The sequence below is a fragment of the Falco biarmicus genome, chromosome 12 (genome assembly GCF_023638135.1).
Source record: "Falco biarmicus isolate bFalBia1 chromosome 12, bFalBia1.pri, whole genome shotgun sequence".
Classification (NCBI taxonomy): Eukaryota; Metazoa; Chordata; class Aves; order Falconiformes; family Falconidae; genus Falco; species Falco biarmicus.
In genome coordinates, this window is record NC_079299.1 from 21,056,511 (window position 1) to 21,077,678 (window position 21,168).

The 21,168-nt window shown below is 45.4% G+C and overlaps 1 long non-coding RNA gene across 3 annotated transcripts in view; it reads left to right on the forward strand.

Annotated features, from left to right (window-relative positions):
* The window catches only part of LOC130157757 (uncharacterized), a 58,139-nt gene that overhangs the window by 29,831 nt on the left and 7,140 nt on the right, over positions 1-21,168 (forward strand). For 2 of the 3 annotated variants that reach the window (XR_008825021.1, XR_008825019.1), the window contains exon 2: positions 18,983-19,137. This is a non-coding gene — a long non-coding RNA (uncharacterized LOC130157757). Of the gene's footprint in view, positions 1-13,992; positions 14,325-18,982; positions 19,138-21,168 lie in introns of all 3 variants that reach the window. The other variant, XR_008825020.1, reaches the window with a different exon arrangement.

Sequence of the window (21,168 nt, forward strand, 5' to 3'; positions counted from 1 at the left end):
TGGGGCACAGTTATTTCAGGCCAGCTGGTGACACTGTCTTTCAGATGCCCTTTAGGCTGTAAGGAGTCTCTTTCTCCAACCCCACTTCTGGCAATCTCTCTCCTACACAAAGCATCTTCATCTGTGTATGTTAATGGTACCCTTGAAACCATGACACCATCACCTCCAGGTGCTCCATCAGTTCTGTGCTCTCTACCTTTGTTGTGGATGGCAGTTCACAAGCATTGCAGCAGCCAGAAATTGCACTTTCTTCAGGCACAGTTTTATCTTTCTTATGTTTTTGGATTCCAGTACCATCCTGAAAGACTTCAGCTGCTTGTCTGAAAGGGAGGATTAAGGCTGGAGCTCATAATTTGAATGCCAATCTTTGCCAACCCAGCTGAATTTCTCAGCTGTCCTTCATGAGATAATGCACAGCCCTTTAATTTCATGCAGAGATGTTTAGCCTATGGTGTTTACAGTTGTATGTTATCCTTACCGTGACAACACTGAAGGAAGTGTCCCTCATATGATGATAACCCCTGCATATCTTCTCAGAAACACTGAGGGTTTCCACCTTGTGTTCCTGGACAAATTCCCGCCCAGAGCTTGTGTACTTACACTGTACCACAGTAAAAGCATGTGCGACCATGGTAGCTGGATTAAAAAAAAATCATCCCTCAGATCCAAGACACACAGCCTGTGTTCTGTCTTGGCAGGGTCCTGATGGCTGCCCAGGAGAAAGCAGGCAGGCTCATTAAGGACTTTTGCAGCTCTCAGAGGGGATATTACACAGCTGTCCTGCAGAACACTGACATAGAAGTTTCTCTCCTCCTGCTTCCCCAGATCTCTCTCCCTCCCGCATTCACACGAGCCTTGATACAAGATGGATCTTTGTCTTCTTACACCATGATCATAAATTTCAGTTATGGACAGTTGTGAGGGACTTTATGGTGGGCCTTTTGTGAGCTTATATCCACCAGCTGCTTGAATCCATCACCGTATAGACTGTACAGCTCTTAAAGCAACTGAGAAAATCCCTGCTAACTTTGCTGATTTGCCTTGGAGGCTGTGTTCATGTGGGATGGCGGACTGAGGTACCAAGGGGTTTGGATGTGTTCAGGGATGTCAGCTGGCTGAGCTCCTGTAGGACACTGACAAACCCGATGCCTGATGTTAGGTGATCAGCTTGCCACAACATACTGTCGGCTTCTGCAATACTTCCCATTTGTAGGTGCTGAAACCAGGTGCTTGCTCAAGGATCACTTTATTTAAAGGTCTGGGGGGTGTGGGGGTGTGGAAGGGAGAGGGCTGCTCTAGCTCGAATGGCAGCTGATGAACACTGAAACCTCAGGCAAATACTACTTGGTTTGGGAGTGGGTGGGCTGTAACTCGTTATTTCAAAGAAAAAAACAACTCAGAGAGGAAATGAAACATGACCTCAAACATACCCCAGGTGATAATCCAAGGGGAAGTGAATAGAAGTATAAGAGTTGGTAAAAAGTGAGCTTACCCCCATTTGTACAATCCATAGCGGGTAGGGCCTTGCACTTGTTTTGGGACTGCAGTTACTATAGTAACAATAATGTGAAGGAAGGAGAATTAGGTGTGCCACGACACAAAGAAAAGGTGTGAGTAGTGACACTTCACCAGCAGCAGTACCTTAGCCAACGGGAACTCTTCCAAAGGGATGGCTTAACTCCATGCCTTTACTTTATGCTCTGCAAATATTTGCCTTTGAAAATGACAATATTTGTGGGTACTTGCAATTTTCTTTGACAGCTGCTACCAGTAGCTTTCCATAGCAAAACAAACTGGAGAAATGTAATTTCCTGAAGAAATTTCCATGAAAATGTAGCAGGTAAAAGCTGGCTAATGTTACCTTTTGCACCATAAAAATGGCTTGCTTCAGTGAAATCCATTTCCATCTGGGCAGACCAACTTCCTTTTTCATGCTAAAATTATGGCAAGGATAAAGAAAAACAAACAAGAAAACAGAGAAAGATTCTTCTTTATGAAAATATCACCCCAAAATACAATTGTTCTCATTCATACCCCAGAAAGCAGCTATGAGAATGGGTCTGCCCTCCCTGAACAACCACACAGACCTTGGGAGTGGGGAGGCAAACCTGTCCGGAAAAGAAAGCTGTGATACACACTCTTTCTTTATTCAGAAGGATAAAGGGGAAACTGGGACACTGCTAGCTTTTGCTAGTTGAAAAGTGCCAAGAACTTTCCAGGAGCCTTACAACTGGCAACTACGACCAAATCATTCAAAATGACATTTGGAGATCATTAGAGTAATAGGAAGAAGAAAGACCATGGTGAATGATGATCTAGCTAATGGGCTTCCTGTACTGAATAAATAGAAGAACATATAGGCACAGAACAAAACCTTGTGTGTCTCTCACATTTTACAGCTGAAAAAGATGATTCGGTGCTAATCCAAGAAATTACAATAAGAGAAGGGAGAAATCTGTAGCCTTTTGTGAGGTATTAAGCTGGCAGGTTTGAAGGGGAGAGGTGGGCAGACAGGGCTGGGTTGCAAACATACGTGTCCCCAGCCTCACAAGAACATTGCCTTAGGCTTTCTGGCTCCGCACTGTAGTCTCTTCTTTCCAGAGGATGTGTTTTCTGGAGGAAACAGTGGGAGATTCACTCCTGAGCTGGGGCTGGTTTGCCCTTCCTAGTCCCCTAAATTCCCTTTGTCCTGCTGCCTGTCATTCTCCTCACCTGAAAGCACACTCAGCAAGGTCACAGAAGCACACATCTGCAGTGCGGCTGAGTTCAGCAGGCACCTCTGGAGATCAGCTAGTCCAGCCCACCTGCTCACAGCAGGGTCAGCTAGAGCAGGTAGTTCAGGGACACATCCAGTTTTTTCTTAAACATCTCCCGCGATGGATGGAAACTCCCTAACCTCTTTGGGCAACCTGTTTCCAGCTCCCTCTGATTGACAAACGCAAACCTTTCCAGCCACAGGCTTGCAAGCCCACTCACCGATAATCACTGAACTAAGGCTGCTCTGATGCCAAACATCTTGCTGATGCTACAGCGAGAGAAGACCAATAACCCACATGCAAATATATGCTAAGAGCCCTGTCTACGTACAGCAGCGAGACGTGCAGATCACCACGCAGTGTGGGAGCTGTGCCCATGCACGCCCCGACAGGGAAAAAGCCCAGCACTTCTAAAGGGTTAGTACCCTCAAGGTCATCACAGCAGGGGCTGACGTAAGGCCATAACCTTGGCAGGGTGGGAGAGGGGGAGAGCAGCGTTTCCACTTTGTGGGATAAATAATACCCAAGGCTTCCCTGATAAGAGGGGCTGTATCAATAGAGAACTTTATTCAGAAGGTTAATGAATTGATTTGATCATTCCTGAGATCATCTATTAGTCCAGTGCTTGCCCATGAAAGAGAGCTGCCCTGGAGCATACGCTGCACATCAGTGAATCAAATGTGCAAAGAAAGACACACGCCTGGAGAGAAAAGAAGCCTGAAGCAAAGCCTGACACTGAACAGCTGGACAGAAGCATATAATAATGGAAAGCACGTTGTGAATGCCGCGTTATCCAAATAAAACAGCACAGAGGAGATTTAGAGAGATGAGAGGGACATGTGGCGAGGATGTAAGAGCTACCATCTTATTCTTTCCTGAAACAGGCCATAAATATTCTGTGGGACCCTTTGTGACAGCAAAGTGCTCTGAGCCTGATTTTTATCTGAAATGATGTGTCTCAGACACAATATGAGAGCGGGAGCTCAGTACCAGCCTGAAGGAAAAATGCCTGCAGTTGGACCCCTCCGTGCTCCCCCAGCCACCGTGGGGTTTTCCCCAGAAATCACCCCTCAGCCCTGTGCTGGTGAGCGCCAAGGGGATGCACCTCCCAGCGCTGTGCCAGTGGCCACCCCACTGGTGCTCCCCACCTCGGCTCAGCTCCTGGGTGCCTGCCTTGCAAACCCCCCATCACACTTGGCACTAATAGGTACCTTTGTTAGGAGGCTTATCAAAGAACGGGGAGCCAGACGGGGTCATAATGGCTGAATTATCTCCTTGTTCCTGGAAGTGACCCTGCTGAGCCGAGGCTGAGGCAACTTGACAGGTCGCTGTAGTGGAAGCAAATGCTGCCCCTCCTCATGTTGTAGCACTCCTGGAGATAAAGAGGACTTCAGGCTCTGGGGCTGCCTGTTCAGCACAACGCGCTGCCAGCACTGCATGTACTGTAACGAAAGCAATAACTGTGCAACCCTTCCGTGTTAAAAACCACTTTTGCCAGGATTCGCCAGCAGGGTTAGGAGTTGCCTTTGTGGCTGAAGGGTGCGTTAAAAAACTGAAGTAACTTGTTGGGATTAAATCACACCCGCGGCAATCAAAGGGAAACAGTGGCTACGCAGATGCAATACGTACAGGCATGTGTTACTCCCATACAGCAACAGGCTTTGGATATATCTTGAATCATGGTCTAAGTCCACTCTGGCCAGGGAATATGGTCCCCTTCTCCACTGGGAGTGCAATATGGGAAGGAGAATGGACCCGCTGCTGTGATGAATTATAAGGAAGAAAATTGCCTGTGGTTTGGCAAGACTGGGTGTATCATAGTTATTTACTGTTATTATTGATGTGTACATGAGGTTAAGACAATGTTTTGCCTGAACTACACTGAAATTGGAGAAGTTAGCTAGTGTGTGTTCACATCTACCTTTTCTTTGGCCTAGGGATAGTTTCTGCTGACAACACGGACACAGGCAAATTCACTTTCAGAGCTGTATACCTCAGACCTTCAGGAAAGCTTCTTAAGTTAGCATGGTAGGTGGTTTAGTGTGGCCAGTGCTCATTTTTCAGCTGCTGTGGCAGCTCATCCTTTGCTTTGGAAGCACTGATGATGGACGTTAGAACTGGATTGACTACAGCCACATCTCTGTTCAGGAGCCCTGCATTTAAACCTGAATGGCCGTTACATTTGCTTATGTTTAGATCCCTTATATGTCGTTATAGTCGTTATATAGAACCATTGGAAGGTTCAGCTCTCCTTTCAGCTGCTGAGATCCATGCTGCTGTTGGACACCAGATCAGGCCATGAGTGTGGGTCGATTCAGTCCTCTTGCCCTGACTCTCAGCCTGAAAACCACATTGCCTGGTGTGAAAGCCTCATTGTCCAGGTCATTTACAAAACAGAGTGGGCATGGAGAATCCATCCGACGGTATTCTCCTCAACAGGGGCAGATCTGACAAAACCCCTTGGCAGTGTCAGCTGGGGCTAGATAAAGCACCTGGTAAGCTCATCAGCCATAGGGTTGTAAGGTCAAGGAGTAGATAATCCCTCTGAGCCATGTCAATGGAACAAGATTATTTCCAAGCTCTCCCATTCAGCGATGGGGTCAGAGCTCCACCAACACTGTCAAAGAAGAGTACTCCCACTCATCCTCACTCTCCAGTGGCTTCTGCCCATCAGCGTTTGGCTGACCCATGGGAAGCCCACCAAAACAAGCTGTGTCCCACTCTCTAAGTTTTTATTGTCTCCACTGGAGATTTCACATGACAGTGTGCCACATAAAAGGAGGAATATCATTGACTCCCTTTGGAGTCATGCAGAACAGTGCGTCCCACTGCATCTTCCTGCCTTTAAGGCCAGTCTTCCTCTGAGGGTGGGTCTGAGATTTGCCAGCTCATGAAAAATAATCGAGACATTTCTATGCTGCCCCTGTCATGCAGCCTTGAGTTCAGGGACACGCTGAATTCTGTGCTCAGTTTGCTCTGTTTTGGTATCCCACATCGGGGGCGTTGATTAGAACAGTGAAGGTAATTGTAACTGCCCTCTGGTTTAGAGCATTATTTATCCCTTCAGCCAGTGTAATGCATTGCTTTCACAGTCGTCCTCATCTGCAAAGTGCGGCCCTGCTCTAAAAAGTAAAAATGGCTTCTGATTGCAAAGATTGCATCTGCTAACCAAAAGGTATAATAAAAACCTCAGGACGGCATAGTCCAGCAGCTTCACAGAGGAGGGCAGCATCCCTTATATGCCTGATCAAAAGAACTGGGGAGTAAACTTAATGAACTGCACTCAGAAGTGGCTCTTTAGGGATCTTATGTCACTGTGGTGGAAGGAGAAAGTGGGGATGGCGTTGGGATCTCCTACTGCAGTTCAGCACAGCAAGAGGAAAGAGGTGCTGCCTTTCCTGTAAATCCTCATTTCTCAATCTAGTCCCACATCATCTCCATCTTCCCAGCTGTAGTGACTATGAAATCAGTCAGGCCCCTTGGATTCTGCAACAAAGTCCTGCTCCAAAAGGCCACACATTGTCTGCTCCAACATACCTGAAATTCTGCTTCATGCCTACTGTGCAGACATAGGCAACAGCTTTTCCTGCTAAGCTGAGCTGTGCTGTTTTGGGGGCCTCTTGCCCTGTTTCTTATTGGGAATCAGGTAGATATGGGAGAGGATGCATTTGTTTCATCTCTGGAGCTGCATGAAGAAATGATTTTTAACTTGGCAGCCTCACTGGAAAATCATTTAGATTCAGAGAAAAACAAATGTAGATTTTTGGGGGTTTAACTCACAGGCGGAGGAAGGGGATCAGTCTTATTGTTTTCAATTGACACAAAATGTTCCATGTGATCCAAAATGAAATGCTTAGCTATGGACACATGTGAACAAAGGCAAAGAGGGGGTGGGTTATGCAACTGCATAAGGAAGGAGCAGTTGCTGCCATCACAGTCCTTTATCTGTTATAGAGAGGGCAATAAGAGATACCCATCTCCAAAGGCCCTGGAGCCTGGTACAAGACTGGATTAGGCTGAAGTCCCTGCCTGGAGTCAAGCAGCTGCCCTGAGCATGGGTCTCTGACACCCACTCACCCAGGAGTCCCAGTCTCTAAGGGGTTCTGGGCCAGGCTGCTCTCCACCGCTCTGCCTTTCCTGCTAGAAGATATTATTGTTTAAATACTGATTGGGCCAGAAGACACCCTTCTCCCTCCTGTCAAATTACAGTACTGTCCTAGGAGATGGGATGCACAGGTCCCCTTCCTCTTGGGAAGGATTATGAGCTTTGTGTCAGAAGAACCCAACAGGAGAGGGGAGACTGAGAGCCACTCTCACACCCCGGGGCAGGTGGGGGATGTCCTCTGTGTCCTGCTGCCCACAGCCATGCTCCAGGCAGCCAAAAGGCAGGGCTGCATCTTCCCTTGCTGGCCGGGAGTTTGACCTGGGTATCCTACACTCTTCAGACTAGACATAGCGGTACAATTTGAGAAGCGCTACCTCCTCTTGCAGATTTGTGAAGCTAATTGCCATTATTTTTTTTCCCTCCCCAGCTAGCGTCATTCAGGAAATACAGTACTAATAATGTGTGAATAGTTTCAGGACAACTAAAACCACATTTCCAGAGAATGTATTATTCTCTGGAAAAATAATAATTGTTCAGGTCTATTCATGAGCACACACTTGCAGAATTAGTTCCATATATCTGGGAAGGAATCATTTCAATCTCCTTTTTGAAAGAGGGTAATTGTTGGTTATAAAAAACTGACCAGGAAAATAGAGTGAGACACAATTGGAAGTGCTTAGAACTTAATGAAGAAAATGTTGTTCGCATTGGTGCCAGCATCATTGATATTAAATAAAATGCAACTTCATTCAGCAAGCTTCTCCCTCATTCTATTGTATTTGCTAGTGGTTTTTCTTATGTGAAGAGGATGTGCTGCCTATTATAGAGCTGTCTTTGCCTGTGTTATATGGGTGAGGAAACCCACTCAGCCTGTGCTGCAGGATCCATGATGTGCTGCTCCACAGGGCTGAGTGTGGGACATACGCTTAGTAAAGGATGGGCTCTGTCCTCAAAGAGGCGAAGTCATAACCAGCTGCAGCAGGTGGTGGAAAGACAAACAGGTAGTTCATGATGGGATACAAGGCAACAGCTAAGTCAGTGCCGGGCTCTCAGACCTCCCATATGAAAGGCTTGGATGTGTCTGGACAGCAGATCACCTTGCTCCTAAGAGAACTGGGATGTGGCAATACAATATGCCTATCCAGAGAGCTGCAAAAATGCAGGAGCTGTGAAGGAAGAACTTTGATATAAGGAGAAAATATTGTCAGGGCAATTAAACCCATATGAGAACATGAGGAGAGCAAGCAGGAGCACACAGTAACACAGCTGACTCCAGCCGGCACTGCTACTTGCCTTTCCAATAAAACAACCAAGAGACTCTCTTTATTATAAGAAAATAGACCTGAATAAGGATAAAAGGAAATACTTTTTCTGGCAATGTAGAAGATAGAGGGCTCTATGTTGCAGAATGTTATCGAGGCAAACAGTTTAGACTGAACTGTGATAGACATGGGATTAAATTTACCCATGCTGTAACTCAGGGAATGGAGCATGTCTTAATAAAGCATGAATAACAACATCTGCAGTTACAATACATAACACTAGCAATACACATGGCTTCAAAGCCCAGGCTAGCCAGGATGGAATCACAAGCACTATCAACGCCCAGCTTCAGGGCACAAGCTAATCAGCCACGAAAGGGGCAGAGTAAGTTATCCCTACTGCTGTAGTATTTAGGTGAATTAGGACGGGGTTTGCACTTCCCTTCAAGCATCCACTATCATTAGCTTTGGTATTGGACCACATGGACAATTACTTTTCCCTAATGCAGCAGACATTTTCTGCCCCTTATTCTTCAATAAACTGATCCCAGGAACCTCCTACACAGCTCCTCTCAAGTGGACTTCTCATAACATTTTGTCAGAAGGGTTGTGTGTTTGGCTATTTTCTTCCTATTGGTGTCTGGTGGGTGGGGTGGGCTTTGTTAGCTCCTTGCTGTTACAGGAGAGGATTTCTTAGAGCATGGACTAAGGAAGTATTGTTTCTTCTGCTGAACAAGTTGCTAACAGCCAAACAAAACATTGCAAAACTAAACAGGACAAAGCATGTGCTGCACTTCAAGAGGCTGGTCTTGTTTTAACAAGAACCTGAAGCAGATGTTAGCAGAGGACAAATCAGAGAGAACAAAAAGCACCTTCTCTCTGGTCCAGTCAGAAATCTAGTCAGCCTGATGGACAGGTCATCTCTACATGCAAGACCTTCCTTTCATTGTAGGTTCTTGAGGAGGAGACATTGTTCTCTGAACCCCTTGGCAGGTGAATTCCTCTGCTTAATCGGTGAGTGTTGATCATAAAAATCAGAGATACCCCTCATTAAGTGGAAGGTAGCACTCTGTCCTCAGATCTGGTTCTCTGCTCTGGGTTTGTCCCCCTTACCTGGCATTTCATTCTCACTCACCAGGTCTCTTGGTAGCTCGTCTAGCCCCCCTCTCCCTCATGCTTCTATGCACATGAGGGGTATTGTATCTGCATCACCCAAACTCTGCGTTATTTCACCAGGAAGCAGAAAACAACTCTGCTCTTTCTGTTGCCATAGAAGGTCTCAAGAAGTATTAGATGCTTGTGGTCTGTCATGGACCAGCCACACTGGAGGTGGTTCTGCAGAATCAGGTAGGTACTCAACTGACTATTTAAAGGGACATTTGTGAACTCTGCTCCCTGTTACCCCTGCCACCACTGGGGAGGTGAGCAGGCTTTCCTCCAGCCTGGCTCGAGCTGGAGCTCTCCGCCTACCTGTGCCCATCCTGCCCTCAGCTCTTCCTGCTGACTGATGGACCAGGTCTGCCAGCGGTGGGGGCCTCAGGAGCCCATTTCATGCCACTCCACATTCTGCTGAGCTATTCCAGGCAAAGCCTGTGCTTCGACACCCATGGTGCAGAGTCAAGGTGCTAGTAGAAGACAGCAGCCACAGCTTCCAGCATCGGGTGTCATTGACACAGCAGCAGATGAGGCTCACAAACCGGGAGGCAGCCAGAGTCCAGCCCCTCTATTGGCTTCATTTGCATTGAGGCTGCAAGAGGGAAAGGCAAATGGTGGAAAAGGACCAAAGGAAAAGGCAACACATCATGTCCTCAGTGGCAGTGACGAGCTAGTCACCAGTCAGGTAGCAAGTTCCATCCTCATAAATTTGCCATCAGTCAAACTCCAGAACAGCTTCAGTCCTGACCCTGGTGTTTCTAAGGTCTGGAGAGTTCTCAAGATGGAAGCGTAACAAAAGGGAAATGTGTGTACAGCTATTATTAAGACTAAAAAGAGAAAATACAGAACATGACTTTCATCATGGATGGGATTTACTGCCTACCCCCACCCGTCACGACATAGACGTGTGATCTTCCCTGAGGACACTTCTCATTGAGAGGGAAAAAAGCAGATGGGCTGATTTTTTTTTAGTGCTAAAGCTGCATGATGCAGTATTTAATTAGATGAATATAAACTTCAGCGAAGATCAGTCTGGAAGGCAGAAGAGTCATTCTAGTAGTATAAAGAGGAGAGGAAATGGTGAGCAGGCTGGAAATAACACAGAATTAGAGAGGCTGGTTTCAATGGATTTCTAAAGAAATAGAGTAGTTTTAATTGTGTGACAAATTTCACTGACCTTTCACTGGAGACAAATCTGTCTTTTTATCTTTTATTTGATCTTGTACGCAGCCCTTTCAGCTGCGATCATTTCAGCTCTTGGAAAGGCACTGCAAACCTAGCTGAGACAACAGACATTTGAACTCAAAATGATCTTTTTCTTTTTCTTTGACAAGAATTAATCTTCATGGAACGATTGATTTCCCAACACAATACATCACAAGATACTGTTCTGTGTCCAGAAACTGGCCTGCTGGCTTCCTTTCTCTTATTGTGCAGCAATTGTCTATTCTGCTCCCTGCTTTCTTCACACTACGCTGGCTGCTGTTATTGTTTCATTGATAGAGTTGCACCTGACTGTATTTTTACAGCTCACCCTATTTACAGCTGTTGTGCTGAGTTTAATTGCAATGCCTCAGTCAGCTCGTGATAGGAAAACGGCCGTAAGGGCTGTCCCTGGCTGACAGTTCCAATCCCCTGCTATTACATGCGAGCGCGTCCTGTCACATCCTTCGTAAACACAGTCAGCTCCATCATCAAGAAGCTTTTAAGGTAACCTTTTTGGCGTGTTGTCTCACTGGAAGCTTGTTCTCCACCTCTCCTCCCCCCTTGGGTGTTCTGATTATTTGTATGTCTGCCATTGCTTTGTTTTCACAAAGGTGGATAAAGAGATGGATTCTTAAAACTCCTCCTTTTATAAGTTTGACATGTAGTTAATTCTTTGTTGTCGGTGATTAATCCCCTGGCATAGCATTCAGAGCAGGGTAATATACAGAGTGATATGGAGCAATCAAAGCTGATGTTGATTTAGTCCCAATACCAAACCAATGCCAAGGTACATGACTTCAGATCTGCTCTCTAATATATCAATAAGGGCTAAAGGATGAAACACATGTTGGCGTTTGAACAGAATTTAACAACTACCTCAGCATTGCAGTATCTCACTACAGAGAGCTGAATTTCACCCACAGAGAGCACATGCTGATATGTACAACACTCTGCCTTGGGCTTTTAAAGACCTTTTCCAAGCTCTGCAGAGCCAAACTTTCTCCAGAGTTAGAGAAACATATGCTGCATGTGCTAATGCACCATAAATCAGTGTTCACTAACACTCCATGGCTTTTCATGTCGGGGAAAGTTTCTAGAAAGCAGATAAGACAGAAGAATTTATCTACAATCAAGGAAGGTGTGAGACACAGGCTGGGAAACAACTCCAGAAGTTCAGAATTGAGCTGGCTTGGTTTTGCTTGGTTTTGAAAGTGCTCCGACCTCAGGACACGGTAACCTGAATTCTTACAACCTCCTAGGGAATGACACTGATGGAAATCCCACGCTGGCTTAGCATTTCAAACATGCTTAGGTTACTGGACAATTTCTAATTGACCAACAGAAAATTAATCAATAAAAAGAGTGTAACCAAATACAAATACCTGTCACCAATATTATGTGTCTGGGAGGTACAAATCATATGCTGTCATTTTCCAGCTTGGTGTTAAGTCAATATCTAAACCAGATGCACTAGTGGCTTATGATATTTTCGTAACAAGCTACTCAAATAGATTAATGCTGTTGGTCTCACAGCAAAAAAGACACATGGAAACCCATCAAGAAAACACTCACCCTTGTAGAGGCACGTGGAACATGAGCATTCATTACAGAAGCTTTTGAAACCATGAATAACTGGAAGAAATGAGAGGCACAGCAACTGCTTCTGCACAGGTGACAGGAGGAGAAGGGATCCCATGTCCCATACGTGGAGAGGAGCACATTTGCTTCTGCTACATGGTCAGTCACTGCAGAAGAGTTTGGAACTTTACTGGATGTGTGCATTTTAACTGCAGAAAAAAAAAATCAGCCAGAGGAAGGATCATAAAAAAACAAGTGAGCAAAGTTAGTCCAGAATTCTAACTAAATAACAACAGAAGACACCAAAACTGGCACATTTTTGTGGGCAGACCTAACATTTCCAGAAGAAATCCATGTCAGACTTCGGAGGATTATGTCAAACAAAAATATTTTTTTGGTTTCCAGTTGTTGAAAGCCAAATGCAATTACATTTTTTTAGGAGCTAGGCACTGAAAATTGCAATGCAACCCCAGAAAAATTTGCTTTGCAATCAAAGTAGCTTTTCTTCAGGGTCCCCCCAAAAAACCCTAAAAAAGTTTTAAGTAAAAGTTTCGGTATAAACTTTGCCAGTCTAAACTTTCAGAAACAATGACCAGTTGAGGTTGCAATTCATGTGGCTGTTCTCAAGGCCTGAGACCTCTTCAGACAACTGCAGTTGGGTGGTCGCTACAGGGTCATGGTGTCTGAGATCATTTGCAGTCAGTGCAGAATGCCTTGCAGAGGATCTCAGGGCTACAGCACAAAAGACATACTTACTCTTCTATATAGAGGAAGTTTATATAACTAAGTCAACAGAAAAATAGAAGCACAGAATGACTAGAAAGCCTCAAAAGCTCAAGGGTATGACGAACAAACATGTCTACCCTATCAGTCCATGACAGTTCATATGCAGACAGGAGTGACTGCATTCTTCAGGATGGAAGAACCCCAAATGCATGTAGGCCAGTGCTACCATCAGTGAGGGATAGCTGATGTCTGTACACCCTCTTTTTCTATGGTCCCCACCATGGCTCTCTGTATTGTCCAGGGACCAGAAATTTCTGTTTAGCAGAGCACTTGCATAGGAGTCTTACTGAAGATTAGCAATAAGTATGCCCTCCAGTATTTTCATGAATACTAACGGATACGAGCAGATCCCTGAAATTAAGATGTTTTAATTTCTTATTAGAAATAAGAAATGAGATAAGATGCAGTCATCAGTCAAGAGGACTGACACTGACATGGACCTCTGGGTATTGATACCTGGGACTTGCTACCCAGGACCTGAGCAACAACAGTCAGCACCGCCTGCCTGCCGGGCAGATGGATAGGATGGAAGATCCATTTAAGCACTGGCTGAGTCTTGTAAATTCCAGCTGGGATTTCAAAGAAAGGAGAGCTCCTCTACACCCCACAGTTGTTGCTTGTTCTGTGCCAGGGGCTGAGGAATTGCATGTGCCTTTCCTCAAATCCTAGTATAACGTCCATGTCATTCCTGCATCTTGGGATCAATGCTAAGTCTCAGACAAGCTAGATTAACCTCTCTTCTTACTGCCTGGCATTTTACTAAGTAAGGCTCTAGATTTTGCATGTGGAAATAGACTTTAAAATCTGTGCTGATCGTAATCAAAGTGAATGTCTACCAGTGTAATTTTTGAGAGAGTAAAACCATCACCAACTATTCACAGTCAAATAGGCCACCTCCTCTCTTTCACTCCCCTTTCCTTCCCCTGTAGTCTTCACCCTCACAATAAACAGGACTGTAGATTTGTGATCCATTGACGATTTTACTGTAGGTCTCTCCACCCATTCACAAGTGCTATCTGTATCACTTCCAAGGTTTTTGTGCTAAAACCTCTAGCATTTCAACCAATCCAAGGCCTTTTTTTTTTTTTTTTTTTTTTGGTTTGAACTGTAAACTTTTTGAGTCTCTCTCTCTGTGTTTATACAGTGCTGAAGAAAATGGGGCTATTCTTGATTTATCATGAGGCACCACCATAACAATTAACCACCATAATGACAACAGTATGGACAACCTGCTCCCACCTGCACTTTGATGTGAAGATTTCTAAAGCACCAGATCACTCCTGGCAATCCCTCTATAACATGAAACACCACCCTCCTCCAACATCAAAAGTTAGAACATCTTTGTCTGAAAAAATTCATTTGCATGATAGCATCTGCACACTGTGTTCCGCTCAGAGGGAGAAACATGTTTATGAATGCCAGTGAGGAGCGCACTCACAGATGTGAATATGAATATGAATAGGCTGTGACATGCAGGTAACTCTACTCTGCTGTTGTCAGATCTGGTAACCTTGGGTACTGATGATAGCAATCATACCTGTATGACACACGTAATCCTGGCTACCAAGGTCATCCACACTAACTTGCACTGACACAACCAAGCATGGGTTTTCAATGATTGTGGGGTCATTTGCCACAGTTAGAGAGATCCTGTCAAAGGAAGATACAAGACTACAGGCCTCTGAGAGGGCTGGGGTCACCATGAGAGGCTCTAGGGATGTTTGCTGCAGAAGAACATAATAAATATGAGGTTATCACTTTGCTATATTTGACAACTTTCCTTTAGAACAAAGCTATCAAGTTACAAAGGGCACTTGCAGTAGATGGGGAAGGATCTCAGGTGCTTCTGCTTTGGGGAAGCAGGTGACATGTCAGTCAATGGTCCCTCATCGTCACTGATATATCTCATTCCACTAAGCATCAGTCCTGTCTCTCCCCAGATGACACAGTGGCTAGATTTAGATGGTGAGTACGCATCTTATCTATCATAAGTTCTATAAATAGTTGTCATATCCATGTACAGTATCTTGCTGGACTATTTACAGCATGATCTGAAGCCCCTTGAAGCCAATGGAAAGGATGCCATTTACCTTACAGGGCTTTGGATCAGGCCATTATAAACTCTTCACCTCTCGGTGTATGTCACCACACTCTTCCAGGACTATCACAATGTGCATGGTGAGCCACGATCTGTAATGGGCTTCCATGTGGACCTACTGCATGTTTTGGCTATGGGTAAATGATCTCAATGGGAGAGAGGAGGAAAAAAACACAGAATGAAAGCAGACAGGGACAAGAGTTGGAAGGAGTCCATCTTCTGCTTTGGTATATTTTCCTGCCTATGATAAGAGAAAGATTAAAGAGAAAGAAAAATGAAAGAGGACAAGATGAGAGCAGGTTAGGAGATACCTAGTGGGAGGCACCAAGCTCTGTGGCTTGAATTCTGTTGTCTGCATTGAGATGCGCTGGCTGAGTCTATTTTCTTTGCTTAGTATTTGATATTGTGTCTCCTACTCTGAAATGGGAACAGCAAGTCCTGAGAGGGCGTCTACTCTCAGTCCTGCACAGCATATGCACCAGCAGAATTAGGCTGTGTAAACTTCCTTCATCTTGCAGCAGATAACATTATGCCTTCCATAGCAGCAGGGAGAAGGGACAGGAAAAATGGCCCAGCTTGGAGGACTGGGTGATGGGCTGTTCTGTCCCTCCTCTTCCAGCCCTGGCTTACTGATATACTCTGATAAAACCAGCCAGTGAAGTCAGCATCAATGGTACCTGGGCAGTTCCTAAGGACCTTACTAACTCAGTAAGATCCTTGTGCTTGGTGCCATATAAACAGAATTGATGGATGGTCTCAGCCCCAGGCAAATTAAAACCCAAACATAAATAAAAGGCAGCAGTTTGGGGAGAATGTGTAAAAAATGAGACCATTTTGGCCAGCACACTAGGCAGTAGCTCTCATCTTTATCCAGCATCCTGTAGGCAAAGGGGGGGCTTTTATGTTTGATCTGAAGGAGGTAATAAGGAATATTTTCCCTGTTCATCTTATCATGCACCAATGAAAAAGTAGAGACTGGCATGCAAAAATCTTCATATCTCTGTAACTCAGTGTTTTGAGGTAAATAGGGACAACTTTCCCAACCCAACTTCAGCAAGTAGTAATGAGGGAACCGATATCAGTGCTGTAGACCAAACCTCAGCATGGCACTGCAGGCAGGCAGAAGGGCCCTGTGAGGTCTTGTTGTTGGACCAGGGGGCTGGGGAGACACTCAGTGTCATGCTCGTCTCCCTTGGGGTGCAGGAAGAGGACCCCGAGGTGGGTAGGGAGACCTCCCCCTCCTTCCCACAGGCAGCGAGTGCTGCCAGGTGGAGGTGCCTCTGCAGGTGTGCATGGGCTCAGCTCAAGCAGCTCCAGCCCCAAGTCTGCAGGCTCACCAGGGCTAGAAGCCACCTGGCACCTGCAATTACCCTGGCCAGGCCTCTACACCCTACGCTCGGGGAGAGGGAGAAAGAGAGAAGGAAAAGGCAGCAAGGAAGGTGGGGATGGCTAAGGGTGGGGAGAAAGGAACAGCAACACCAAGTCAAGAGAGCCAGAAAGTTTCACTGCAAGTGATAGCAAGGGATGACTGACAACAACCGGTATGGAAAGAAGAGAGCTGGAACCAGCTGCCGGTTGGGAAAGGGCATGCAACAGGGTGAACAGCCTGCCTCTCCTGGCAGGGTGAAAACTGGCAGCAAGCAAAAATCCTGAAAGACAGTGCAAGAGGTCAAGAGGCCAGGAGGAAGGAGTGGAGGGAAGGGACATGGGTGGTGCCTGATGCTGTGGAGGAAAGTGTATGAACTCCTTTTCAGTACTCTCTAGTAGTGCCCAGTGGCAGGACAAGGGGCAATGGGCACAAACTGAGACAGAAGTTCCTTCTGAATATGAGGAAGAACTTCTTTACCTTGAGGGTGATGGAGCACTGGCACAAGCTGCTCAGAGAGCTGAGCCTATGCATGATCCTATTGCAGACTGTACCTTAGCAATCAGGAGAAGGCAGGTAGCTGGACACACGCCTTGCTGCTAGTATCCCCGTTTATCCCTGTCCATGGAGAGGAGACATCTTTCCCTTTACCAGAACCATGACTCATCATTCATTCTTTTTGTGCCAAAATGTGGCTTGCGGGTACCTAGCTTCTCTGAGTGGGATTTTTCAGGAAGTAGGAGACAGCCCAAACATCTCTGATAAAACCAAGCCAAGTCTGAGGCAATGTGTTCAGTAGTCATTCTGGAGAACATCAGCTTTGGTTTCCGCAGAACTACGAGGTCAGAGTCTTTGCTGCCTTTCCTGAACCCATGCAACTGGAAGAGAGAGGGGGATGACTTACTACCACAGCAGACTTAGTTCACTGCCTTTAATACTGCAGAAGTTAGTGGTTCAGAAGCCAAATGAAAGAAAAAAATAATCTCCAAACGTTTTTGTTTCCTTATAAACAAGTGTCTACTTTGGCTTCTTTGTTTTGTTGTTAAAACAGTTATAAATATATATATAATGCATGTATAATATATATATAACATATAATGTAGTCATCAGAAAGCTTTACGTCAACTGAAAGTACAGCACAGTGATGAGTGAGTGCTGTCTTAAGCCAACATCTTAGCCACCTCCCAGATCTGGCCTCACACCCTCACGTACTCACCCCGGAGGTGAGTGGCTGTCTAGGACTCCTGCTGATGTGGCTCAAATTTGCAAAAATAATGAACTCCTCCCTGGAGCAGAGCTTATACCTCAGGCGATGACTCCCCACCACCCGCCACGTTCTAGCCACTGAGCCAGAAATGCTGTCTTGGCTACCCCTTATGTCTGTGGCTACTTGGCAAGGGGGAGACCCCAGTTCACTGTTACCGAATCCTCTAGGACAGCTCATTTCCTCAGCAATGGGCTATTCACAGGAAAGACTGTACTACTCCAGAAGCTGGTGGAGGATGATTTGTCCCCTCCATCATGCTGTCTGCCTTTAAGCTTCCATTGTGTTGTTTTTGCATGCACAGTCCAGGGTTTCTTTAGTCTTACTTACCCAACCCTCAGACAGTCTGCTTGAAACCCAAATCCCTGAGGAAGCCCTAATGATAAGCTTTAGAGGGCTCTTTTCTTTTAGACTTCAGCTCCTCCTCCCAATGTTGCTTTGCTCTGGGCCGACACTGGTTGCTCAGTGTAAAGGCAGGGAACACAGCCAGGGTAGTCACCAAATCCAGCCTCAACTACATGGCAACAGATCCTCACCAAATGCTCATGAAAGAAAGCTCTTCCATTCATACCACCAGGAGTTTAGTTCATGGATCATCATATGTAATTGCAACCTCAAGCTTTGCAGTGTCTCATTGGTGAGTCCTATTCTGGCTATAAACAATTCTGCCTTTGGTGGCTGTGCATGACTTGGCTGCTATAGTAACATGCACGTTAAAAAACCCCCAGGTACAGCTCATCTGCTAGCAAAGGTCTATGCCTAGCGCGTGTACTGCCCAAGGCAGCAGATCTGTGCTTAACTTAGCAATTCAGGGAAGCTGGAAAATACAAAAATAGTGCTGCACGGTGTCCAAATAAACTAGTTTTAGGAGTGACCTGACTGTATAAACCTGTCAAAGCAACTGAGACATTGGGTGGTTTATGAAAGTGGATAGAGGTGTAGAGTAGATAAAGGTGGGGTTCTTTTTGGTGATCCAGGCTTTAGACTACTGTTACTTTTACTAAACCTGCGAGGGATTTGGAACTCAGCCCTGGAAAATTTAACTAACTAACATATTTTAACACATTAAAACATAACTACAGGTTTTTGGGTTTCTCTTTGGGGGTCCTCCTGAATTGCTACCCCTTCCCTTCCCTTCCCTTCCCTTCCCTTCCCTTCCCTTCCCTTCCCTTCCCTTCCCTTCCCTTCCCTTCCCTTCCCTTCCCTTCCCTTCCCTTCCCTTCCCTTCCCTTCCCTTCCCTTCCCTTCCCTTCCCTTCCCTTCCCTTCCCTTCCCCTCTCTATTTTTCTTTAGTTCTGACACTTGGAAAATGTATCTGGATCCTCTAAGGGCGCCAGAATTTAGGGCATGACATTTGGGTAAATATTCACATACTGTTTTCAGACAGTAAAATATTCTGTTTCCAGGGCGAGCAACCTCTTCAATTCTGGATGCAATCCCATTTGCTAAGGTACACAACCAGAAGGGACAGGCTTACATCCTTAGCCTGTCCAAAAGGTCTTTACACGAGCTGCAGTCTGCTCCAGGAATTCTGGTTCTCCTTTGTCTCAAAACTTCCAAGGTAAAGATCCTCACTCCTTCCCCTTCAGCCTTCTTCCCTTCTTTGCACTGGCAAATGTGACTGTGCTACTACAAGTGCTGAAGTTGGCTGCTTAATGCCATGCAGCACCTTGACAGGTTTAATTTCAGGTGCTTGATGAACTCACGCATGGCAAGCTTAACTCTGCTTAACTGTCATGTTTAAAATAAGATTTGGGCTTCCTGTTGTTTCTGTTTGCTTGTGGTTGGTTGGTTTTTTTTTAAACGTTGACCCATATATCATTTCCCTGGATTGATAAAGATTTCTTAGTACTCTCTTCTGTGAATGTATTAAAGGGACTATTGTTCAGTTATAATTTTCATGCTTCTTATTTTATTTTCCATAATTAAGTGCTAAACTTTCATAAGATATGTTATCTCTAAACTGTTAGTGTTGCATAGCAGTTTCATTTTATGTGATCTTAATTTGCAGATTTTTTTTTCTTAAATACCTTTTGCAGTTAATGTATTGGTTTATATTGTGGTGGACTTGGCAGTGCTAGGTCAACAGTTGGACTTGATGACCTTAAAACTCTTTTCAAACCTAAATGATGATTCTATAATGAAGTGGAAAAGAATAGCAGGGCAATTACCATTGCTCACATGACTCAGGAAACCAGTAATGAGATGGAGAATCTCTCACCACCGGGTTACCAGATCACATGTGAGTTAGTTGTGGTTTCATGACCACCCTGAGCCAATCTACATCCAGCTTTTGCCAAAATGTGTAGCGGTTTTGCCCCTGTCCATGAGTTCCCATCCCTTCCCTTGTGCCAGAGATAGGGTTCATGCATCCGGGAAACTGAGCACATCAGGCTGATCCAGCTAAATGCTTCACCCAGCACAAAATGGGAAAAAAGGGAAGATTTCCCTCATCTGTCTGAATTCCCTGATCTGTCTGGCTGCTCAAATGCATGATCACCAAGGTGCACGGGTGATGGGTGGGAACACATGATGTAGGGCTGAGTCACCCCTTTCAGATCTAGCACAGAATTAAGATTGCCTTAAGCCAATGATGAAAGCAGAGGAAAAACAAAAATGTTGTTTTCATCTAGGAATTAGAAGTCTATCAATTTGTCATCATTATGGTGTCTGATGTCTTTACAATAATTACTACAACACTAAAGGATGGGTCTCATCTCTGCTCATTTATCCAGCTAGTTTATGCCAGTTTCTCAGATCCCTCTAATCAATGGAAAGAGAAGCTTCCAGAAGAAGCATCTCATACAAAGATGGGTATTTAAGGGGGTGGAGAAATTTTCTGAACATCAAAGAATCATAGAATGGTTTGGGTTGGAAGAGACCTTTAATTTCACCCTCAAGAGCTTCTTTTTATCCAATCTATATCCACCTTCTTTCAGTTTAAAACTGTTACCCTTTGTCCTGTCACTGCAGGTCCTGGTAAATTGTCTTTCTCCATGTTTCTTACAACCTTCCTTTAAGTACTGAAAGGCCATGACAAGGTGTCCCCTCTCTTCTCCAGGCTGAACAACCCCAACTCTTTCAGCCTGCCTTCATAAGGGAGGTGTTCCAGCCCTTTGATCATTTTCATGGCCCTCCTCTGGACCTGCTCCAACAGGTCAGATGTCCTTGACTATAGAGTGAATTCCAGCTCCACCTCCAGGACATCTGCATTTCACATCCCATCTCGTTCTTGACTGGAGTCTGGCTCAGAAATCCTTACTCTCTGAGGGCCTAGCTGAACCGTGCAGGCACCCTCCACATCGATGTGTTCCTGGTGGATGCCTGGTCCCCTCCATCTCTCCTCCCCTCCTGCACTGGCACTGCACCTGCATGGGCCTAACATTTCTTCAGTGAGCTTTGGCTCAGATTGCACGGCCAGCAGCAGGTTCCCAGAGGTGGGTTCTGAGACATCATAGGGGTCTCCCCAACATAAAGATGGCATCATAAACGCCAGCTTTGCTGTTCCCTGATTTCTGTCTGCAGCAGACTAGGCAGGGACAAGTGCTGCGCATGAGGCACCTGGCTTTCTGAGCTCTGCCTGGGCAAATCA